At 41.8% G+C, this 10,098-nt stretch overlaps 1 protein-coding gene across 2 annotated transcripts in view; it reads right to left on the minus strand.

Moving 5' to 3' along the window:
* BEND5 (BEN domain containing 5) overlaps positions 1-10,098 on the minus strand; it is a 639,378-nt gene that overhangs the window by 396,543 nt on the left and 232,737 nt on the right. The gene's annotated exons all lie outside the window — the stretch shown is intronic.

The following is a 10,098-nucleotide window of genomic DNA, read 5'->3' on the forward strand; positions in this document are numbered from 1 at the left end:
TTAGTGTCTCCAAAAGAAAGTTCTTTAAGTGGGCAGTCAAAAGATAAGGTATCCCTACCATCAGAAGCACAAGCCATTGAAAAATGGATTTGTGAAGGATAAGCCACAGAATCATACTCCTCAGATTCAGAATTCTCCTCATCAGAAGAAAGCTCTTTTTGTCTCTTGAGAGGAGATGGAAGAGCAGCAAAAAATGAAGGACACTTCAAGGACATAATGGCTTTGAAAAGCTTCTTTGTAAAATCCTGCCATTCTTTGAAAGGATCCCTAGGCAATATGCACATCTGCATAGTTTTAAAAAGGACATCTGCCTGCATTTTTCATTTTATTTATATATGTCTCCAAACCATGATGTACTTCAATCAAGGAACCGAGAACTTCTTCTACAACTGAGATCTTTGGAATGCCCTCAGGTCCCTCCAAGATAACATGCAGCCGTTCTCCCTTCTTACCAGAAAATGACTACTGGTCAGATGTGTAAGATCACTGCACCATATTGGCCTTCGATGGGGTCACAATAGAGGGACAGTTCACAGACTTATCAAGAGACGAACGGGAGCTGTCCAGGTCTGACTGGATAGCAAAAGACTTGAGCTTTGGTTTCTCAGACTTCTTTTTTTGGCATCAGAGGGATGTTCAGATGTGAAAAAACGTGGACCATTTTTACTTTGCATGAGCTCCTGAATACTTTCATTTTGTACTGGTACAGTGTGTCTTGGCCTTTCTTGGAATAGTTTTGTTGTGGTGGGAATAACAAAAGGTAAAAGCCGGAAACAACCACTTTATATAGCTGTCCCTTCTTCTTACATTCATAAGAAATGAACAAATGAGCGGAAGTTCAGAAAGATTTTTTAGGCATAAAAGGAGGATTCATTCTCAAAGAAACTTTGTCTCTATGGAAAAACGAGAAAAGGCTGACCCACAACAGCTTGCAAAGTACAGTTGTGTACACTTACCATAAATGTAGATGTTCGAGTGTATTCACTGTTGCAGTCATTACTTTTGGGTAATCTGCTGGCAGGTTGCCCTCAGTCGGCCTGAATTCCAAAGTCTTGCGTCCTGCATTGGTTGCTGTCTCTTCTTCCATGACGTCAAGTCGTCAGGGGTATAAAACAGGCAGCCAACGCCATTTTCTTTAGTTTTTCTTGCCCCAGATGTCAGGTGCCCCCCAAATGGGGAGCAAAAATATATATAAATATATATAAATCTATATCTACATGCAACAACATAAACTTTACCTTCATCTAAAAGCAAATACACTACAAAGGCTGTAGAATATAGTGAAGGAAAGAGAAGCTCCAGAATAAAAGGGGGATGGCAGGCGGGTAACCAGGACTGCAACAGTGAATACACTTGAACATCTGCATTTATGGTAAGTGTACACAACTGTACTATGTTCTTCGGGTTTCACTGTTGCAGTCATTACTTTTGCGTAGAATCCCAAAGCTATGGATGGGAGGCTGGAGCTAAACAGCATTAGGGGCGGCTATAAGGCCCTGCAGAACTGCAGTGGCAATGCCTGCCCTGGGCATAGAAAATAGAGGCAAATGATAATGCTTTGTAAAGGTATGAACAGAACTCCAAGTAGCAGCTTCTAGAATGTCTTTGGTTGGTACCCCTCTGAGAAAAGTTGCTGATGTAGATGCAGCACGGGTGGAATGAGACCTAATGCCCTTGGACACAGGTTTACCATGATGCAAGTGGAAGAAACAAATTCAGTGGCTTATCCACTATGAAATAGTCTGCTTTGAAATAGCCTTTCCCTCTGATCCTGCAGCAAATGCCACCAGTAGCTGCTCAGTTTTTCTTTGAGCTTTGGTCCTGTTTAAGTAGAATCTTAGTTGTCTGTGTACGTCCAAGGAATGCAGAATCCGCTCCCCTTGTTCTGCGGATTTGGATAAAAAGTTGGCAGATGAATAGTTTGGTTAAGAGCCACACTGGAAACCACCTTAGGCATAAAGGAAGGATTGGTCCTGAGGGACACCCTGTCTGGGTAAAATATCATAAAAGGCTCCACAGCCATGAGGGCCTGCAGCTCTGAAACCCTTCTTGCTGAAGTGATTGCCAGGAGCAAAGCTGTTTTCCATGATAAAAACTTTATATCTGTAGTAGCAGCTGGTTCAAATGGAGGCAGGGTGAGCTTTTCCAACACAAAATTGAGGTCCCATGCAGGAATTGGTGATCTCCTGGGAGGCCTTAAATTTTTGGCCCCTCTAAGATACTGTTTTAAGCAAAGGGCGAGAAAAGATCGGTGGCTCTGTGTTGTAATGAGCCGAGATGGCAGAGGCATGGATTTTATTGATGAAAAAGATAGGCCTTGGTCAAGCATCTCAGTCAAGTATTGTACAATCTGAGGAATATTTAGCTTTGCTGTGTCAGTTCCTTGTGCTTGGTTCCAAGCACAGAATCTCTTCCATTTCTCAGCATAAGATTTTCTAGTACTAGGCCTTCTGGCTTCCAAAATGACATCCATCACAGATTTACTGAGAGGTGTTGTTTGAATAACTACATGATCAGCCATGCTGCCAGGTTCAGTGTTTGGAGCTGATTGTGCAGGATCTGACGTTTTGCTGAGACAGTAAATGAGGTATTTGAGGCAAGTACCAACCTGGGAGTTGAGACATATTCCGTAGGATTGGATACCAGTGTTGGTGGGACCAGTCAGGGGGCAATTAGAATCATTTTTGTTTTTTCTTGTCTGACCTTTAGTAGGACCTTGGGAAGAAGAGGTAGAGGAGGAAAGGCGTAAACTGATAGATTTTTCCAACTGAAGGATAGGGCATCCACTTTCCATGCTTGTCTGTGATAAGTCCTTGTGCAGAATTTGTCCAGTTGATAATTCCGAGGAGAGGCAAATAGATCTATGTCCGGGCTCCACCATTTTTTTGTTATCATGCTGAAGACTTGTGGATCCTGGCTAGTCTGCAAAGGGGGTATGAGTGTGTGCCCCCCTGCTTATGTACCACATAACTGTGGTGTTGTCCGTCTTTATCAGTAGTTGTCCTGGATGAAGTAAGTCTTTGAAGGCTGTCAGGGCATTCTGAACAGCTAACATCTCTTTCTGGTTGATATGCAGATTCATTTGTTTTGGGGTCCATATGCCCTGAATGCATCTCCCCGCCAGGTGGGCCCCCCATGCATAATCTGATGCGTCTGTAGTTAAGGTTTGGCTGGCAGGGGGTAGAGTGAAAGACCGTCCCACGTTCTGGTGACATGTCTCTGCCCACCAAAGAAACTCCTGTTGTAGGCAGGGAATGAGAGGAATCATTGTTTCCAGACTGTGACAATGTTGACTCCATAAACTTTTTAGGTACCACTGTAGTTTCCTCATATGCAGTCTTGCATATGGAATCAGTAGAATGCAGAATGCCATGAACCCCAAAGCCTGCAGAATTTGTCTTGCAGATAACTGGGTTTTTGTTGCCATCTGTTTGAAGTAAATAGTCAGTTGCCTTTGTTTGTCTGGCGTGAGGAAAGCCATCTGGGCAGTTGTATTCAAGCTTGCACCCAGGAATATCCAAAAAGAAATTCAGTCTTGAGGCGAAACCGCAACCACTAGGATTTTATTAAAATTAACGCCAGTAATGACCATATAAAACGTTTTTGTCTGAGAAAATCCCTGTCTTCATCAGATACACAGATAAAAACTCAAGGACTATTTAAATACTAGTATTATTTACTCCTTTGACTACGGTCCATCCATAGACAATATACAATATATCTGACAAAAAATACCTAACATATAACCTAATATTTAAAACATGTATCAGGTTATATGTTAGGTATTTTTTGTCAGATATATTGTATACTGTCTATGACCCGCGGTGGTGGTGCTGCGGTAGCATTGTCACCTCACAGTAAGACGCTGTCCGGTTCGATTCTCAGCTAGAGCATCTTCTGCGTGTGGACATGCCTGAATGGGCATACCTTCGTTGAAGGTTGTGCGTCAGGGCTGGTAACTCAGCACGTAAAAATCAACTACCAATCATTAGCAGACTGGAATTCCGCTGTGGCGACCCCCTAACCGGGAAAAGCCGAAAGACACAACAACAAGGCACATCAACATATTATATATTGTCTATGGATGGACCGTAGTCAAAGGAGTGAATAATACAAATGTTTTTATTAGAAATTGATGCTTTAAATACTAATTGTCTATTAGCTTATTCAATTAATGTAACTTGTGACTAGTATTTAAATAGTCCTTGAGTTTTTATCTGTGTATCTGATGAAGTCAGGGATTTTCTCAGATGAAAACGTTTTATATGGTCATTACTGGCGTTAACTTTAATAAAATCCTAGTGGTCGTGGTTTCTCCTCAAGACTGAATTTCTTTTTGGATATTTGTTGCATTTATTCAGTCGAGTCTCTGGTTTTGTGGTTGCTTGCACCCAGGAATGTTATCTTTTGAGAGGGTACCAAGTTGTTATTTCTTTTCGTTTATTGTGTACCCTAGGCATGTTAGAAGCCTTTTCACAAACACCAAATGCTGATGAAGAATGTCCTTGTTTTCTCCTTGAATAAGACAGTCGTCCAAGTAAGGATAGACTTGTATACTTCTTTGTCTGCAAAATGCAATTACTGGTGCCAGGCACTTTGTAAAGTCCCTGGGCGCAGTAGATAAGCCAAAGGACAGTGCAGAGAATTTGTAATGCATGAAGCCAGCCTTGAAACGGAGGTATCTTCTACACGATTCCCCTATTGGGATATGCAGGTATGCCTCTTTTAAGTCTAAAGTCACTAGCCTGGCGTTCTTGCCCAGCATGGGCAGAAGCTGCTGCAAAGTTAGCATTTTGAATTTTGGAATGTCCAAGAATGTATTCAAAATTGATAAATCCAGTATTGGGCACCATGCCTTGTCTTTTCTGTGTACCAAGAACAGTCTAGTCCTTTTTCCTGTTCTGGCACTGGCTGAATAGCCCCCGTATCCATGAGGGACGTAACTTGTTTCTGTGCCTCTGCCCACTGATTTTTTGGCAGATCTGGCCAACCGTTTTGAATTGGCAGAGTGTGGAAATGAAATCTGTATTCCTGGGATACTATGTTTAATACCCACTTATCCTGGGTTATTAACTGCCAATTTTGAGCATAAAGTGCTAATTTTCCCCCTAAGGGAACTGCCAAAAGATAAGTGCTTGGAGATGGCACAGGGAAGTCATTGAGACTGTTTAATGTAGGGTTGCGCTTTATTTCCTCCAGATTTGGAGGTAGAGGCACCCCATTGCTCTGACCTGTAAGAATCCTGTGACTGGTATCTAGAGCCTTTAGGGCACCTTGATTTGCCCCGAGGAGCTCTGTCGGACCCAGGAAAGGACCAATGTTTTGTAGGCCAGTGTCTACTGAACTTTGGTGGCTGCACTTGTAAGAAGTCTTTTACAGTTTGCATAGACTTAGCTTTGTCTTCCATTTTCTTTAAAACCTCTTCTGCCTTAATACCAAACTGCTTTAACATGATCAGGCAAATTTTGCTCTTTTAGCCAGGCATGCCTTCTAATCACAGATCCAGTAACTGCGGCACTGCAGGAGGCCTCTAAGGAATCAAAACCACATTGCAAAGTATGCTTTCCAACTTGTTCTGCTGCATGCAATAATTCCTGTAATTCTTTATTTTCTACACATTCAGAAATCAACATAATTTTCTGTTTCGGTAATCCCATAACATGCTGTTGATACTTAAGCATATGAAACTGGCAGTTTAAGGCCCTAATTGCCAAGGTTAAAGATGTATAAACCTTCTTTCCCTATCTATCCAGCGCCCTGGAATCTATCAGAGGGGGTAGGATTTTTAGCTGTTGAGGCCTTTGCACCTCTGGGACCCTGTGAGATACTTTCAGGGTTAGCAGCAGGGTTTTTAAATAAAAATTTGTGTGAATCAGGAACCCTGTAATATCTGTCTGGCTTGCTAGGAGCCGGAGGTAAGGAGTCAGGAGTCTAGCTTGACTCCGAAAACACATCATCAACAATGTCTAAGACAGGAGGTATGGCTAAAGGCCTATGTTGAGGGAGAAGAAGGAAATCCCTAAGCCTCTTTTTTTGATTCTGAGAAATCTTGACTCTCCCAATGAAAATGCTCCCTCAAAGTATGAAAGGTTTCTCCAAAGGAATAATCTTCAGGAGGAAATGCAGATGGGATGGATTCCTCTGCATCAGAATCCTCATAGGGTAGTATAGAAAATTCCTGATCAGAAGAGGAATCAGAAGAAATAGAAGCCTGAAGATTCATAATCAGTGTCTTCCCTAGGCCTCTTATCGGGAGGGGGTTGGGAACCCCTGATCAAGGTAATTAGGTCTTCAGCCATTTTGATCATCTATTTTTTGGGCATAGAGGCCTGAGCACGTGGCTCATGCATCGGATTTTTAGCTTTAGAAGTTGCTTTTGTCTTTGATTTTGAAGCTGGCGTCGGTTTTATATAGAAATGCTGAGGCCTGAAGACATCCTCAGAAGCCGGTGCCTGCTGAGCGGCTCTGGAACCATCCGAGGGAGAGACATCCGCGGGTACAATACTTTGAGAATCTCGCAGCGTGCCGGACTCCACATGCGTCTCGGCAGTGGCCTTCGACTCAAAAGTAGCGGGTATCAGGGGCTGCAAAAGTGCCTCACTGAGTACCGGCGAACCAGCGACTGGTTTAGGGGAAGCTTCGTCGTCGGTTTTGGACCTCGACGGTCTGTCTCTGTCCTTTTCTTTGCATTTTCTGTGAACTCCGGTAGTCGGATTATTATCCGACGACATTTCAGGATAGTTAAATCTGTTTCCAAAATATTTTGAAGCAAAGATATACCGACGCTTAATAGTGCGTTGGTTAAATCTAGCACAAAACCGACAGCTAGGTACGTTATGATCTAGGCCTAGGCAAGGAATACAGTACAAATGGAAATCCTTATGAGGTATTTGCTTCCCACAAGTAATGCAATTATTAACTTTTACTGACATCAGTATGGAGCAAAAAAAAGTTTCCCCAACGGGGTACTTATTTTTAAGTGAAGACTTCGGTTCTGAAACTCGAATTCGAAAAGTTCAGGAGTTGGCCGACCGGCACTTGCGAAGTGCTTCTGCTTCGGGCACCGCGCGGCAAGAAAGACTGAAGAAAATGGCGTTGGCTGCCTGTTTTATACCCCTGATGACCTGACGTCATGGAAGAAGAGACAGCAACCGACGCAGGACCCAAGACTTTGGAATTCAGGCCGACTGAGGGCAACCTGCCAGCAGATTACCCAAAAGTTATGACTGCAACAGTGAAACATGAAGAACATCTTGGCTACTTTTCTTGCAGAGATCGGAGCAATTAGTAAAACTTTTTCAATTGAAGAACCCCAAGTTAGCCAGATCAGCTAGTTAAAACAGAGCCAGTGTTGGCCTCTCTAATACAAAATTAAGATCCCAATGAGGTCTCTTGAGTAATACCCTTTTAAAAATAATTTTGATATGTGAATGCATTGAAAGAGGGGTATCCATGTACAGAAATTCTGAAATGGCCATTAATAAGAGGAGGAAGACAGGCCATAGGAAAGTAACTCACACAAGTACTGCAAAACCAAAGAAACACTAGTCCTGAATGGGTGCTGGTTATGTCATTGGCAGCAACCAGGAAAACTTCCATTTGTTTATATAGAACTTTCTAGTAGCAGGCTTTCTTGTCTCCATTAATACTTGCTACATACCCTCAATAAATAGGTGCCTAAAAGGTATTAAGACCCTACTGTCCAGGCAGTCAGTTGAAGTTGTTTCGGGTCAGGATGTAGCAAACAACCCTGTTCTTAAGTGATTAGACCCAATCTGTGAGACAGCTTGCAGTAACTGCATGACACACAGTTTTGCTCTAACAAAATATAGGATGCCTGCAGTGTGAAAGTGTGTTGTAAAGCTATATCCCATGCTAACATGGTTAATCTGCATAGCAGGTAAGATCTCCCCTTTATCTATTTATGTACCGCACCACTGTGGTATTGTCTGTAACAAGATGAAGTCCAGGGGTTTCAAAGGTGATTCAGAGAGGCAAGTGCTTTTAAGGGCATGCTTCTGTTTTCCATTTATGCACTTGCGTCTCTCTCTGTTGTCCCACAACTTTGCACTTTTATTCCTCTTGACGGTACCCCTGAAACAAAGTCAAAGAAGTCTGTTGTAAGTAGCTTCTTTGAGGCAGAAGGGGAGACCAATTTAGGGATATTTAATGTCTTCACCAACTGATTTCTCTTTTTACCATTCCCAGAACTGGAGTATGAAAAAATTCATGTGTGTTGCTGCCAGACAGACTTCAAATACAACTGTACCTTTCTCATGTGGAGTCTTGCAAGATGTATCGTGAGAATCAATGATGCCATGAGACCCAGAATCCTGAGGTATTCCCTAGCAGTGACCAACATCTGCGCGAACATTCCTGGAATAGATATATATTTTATTTCCTTGGGAAGAAAAGCTCTTTGTACTGAAGTTTCTAGCAGACACTGAAGAAACACAATTCTGAACAATGGAGTCAAAAAAGACTTCTGAATGTTCTCTTGAAATCCCAGCCTATGTAGGAAATCTCGCACCAAAGTAAGGAATCCTGGACACTTTAAAAAGACTCTGCAAAGATAAGCAACTCGTCTAAATATGAAAAATGTGGATGCCAAGTAGCCTGCAATGGGGGGCAGCTCAAAAGGTAAGACAGTGAACTGATAGTGTGAACCAGACACAAGAAAGCTTAAAACTTGAAATCTGGATGAGTAGGACTGTGACAATAAGCATCTTTTAAATCTAAAGTTATCAACAACTCAAATAAGAAAGAAAAGGTAACAAGTTGTGAAGTGAAAGCAACTTGAACATTGGCATTATCGCATACTTGTTTCCAGAACTAGTCTCCAAACACTTTTTTTTTTCTTCTGCACTACAAATATCCTTGAATAAAAAACTCTTCCCAACTGGGTAGGAGGAACTATTTCTATGAAACCCTGAGAAAGTGTGTGCTGTAGGACAGGAGGAAACATAGAGTTTGGTCTAATGGATGTGGAGTAATTCTCTGGAAAGTAGGAATTTCTTCCTACTACCATCTCTAGTCTTGCTGAATCAATCCTCAGAACCCACTTGTCTGAAACAATCTTTTGCTAAAGTGAGAAATGGAGATTCAGACTGTATGGGAGGGATAAGGGACTAGTGTGACAGGGTCCTGCTTTCATTTTTAACTACCTGCTACTGTTTTTTAAACATCTGCTTACCAGCATTTTGTTGAGACTGTTTATTTTTTTTTTCTTGCCAAAACCTGATGAGGAAGCAGAAAATCCCTTAGAAATTTTAAAGAAGAAGGCTGAAAAATCTGTCTTCTGTATTAGCTTACTTCTCAATTTTTTGATAACCTTTGCAGCAGAGGGTATAAAAACTAAATCTCTATCCAGTTTCGTTTTTTACATCTTCTGGGAGGTTCTGAGAACAATACAGTACCAGTGGCAACAGCCTTGGATGCAGTATCTACATAGAGTCATCAACACAATGACTATGACTTGAGAAATGGAAGAAACTAAACCACACAAAGCAAACTGGTGGACGCATACATACCGCTGGGTCTGAAATACAGATATTTGCTTCAGTAGTGTGCTTATCCTGACACCAAGACAGGGGAAGTTAGGAATAAACTACATAAAATTCCTCAGTGAAGTGCCAAGGAAGACAACACAAATGAAGTTAATTCACCTTTTCTGCAATCCAGGTCTTCACCTCCTATGTTTCTGTCAACCAGAAGTGGAGCCTAACCAAGAGGATAAGCCATATATCCAGGCCTAGGGGACAAGGGATTCTCAGGAAACTGGCAGTTGGTCCATAAGACTTCAGAGAATGCAAAGTAAAAAAATAACATATTTGCTTGCTTGCCTGCTACAAAATGTCACTCATGTCTTAACAGGGTTACCAAATCAAAATGGTACATGACAGACGAAGCTCAACAGCTTTAACCTGGGAATGAAGAACTATGCTCTTCACCACTTTGTTTTCTTCACAACATAAAATGGTAGATTTATTTAGAACTAAAGCAGATGGTAATCTGTCTAAATCGTACCCTTCCACATAACTGATATTGTTTGATTACGAAGTAAATAGTGTGCGAAGAAATAGCCAGGGAATTGTTATG

The sequence above is a fragment of the Protopterus annectens genome, chromosome 10.part0 (assembly GCF_019279795.1).
Source record: "Protopterus annectens isolate FY-2018-M chromosome 10.part0, PAN1.0, whole genome shotgun sequence".
Taxonomy (NCBI): Eukaryota; Metazoa; Chordata; order Ceratodontiformes; family Protopteridae; genus Protopterus; species Protopterus annectens.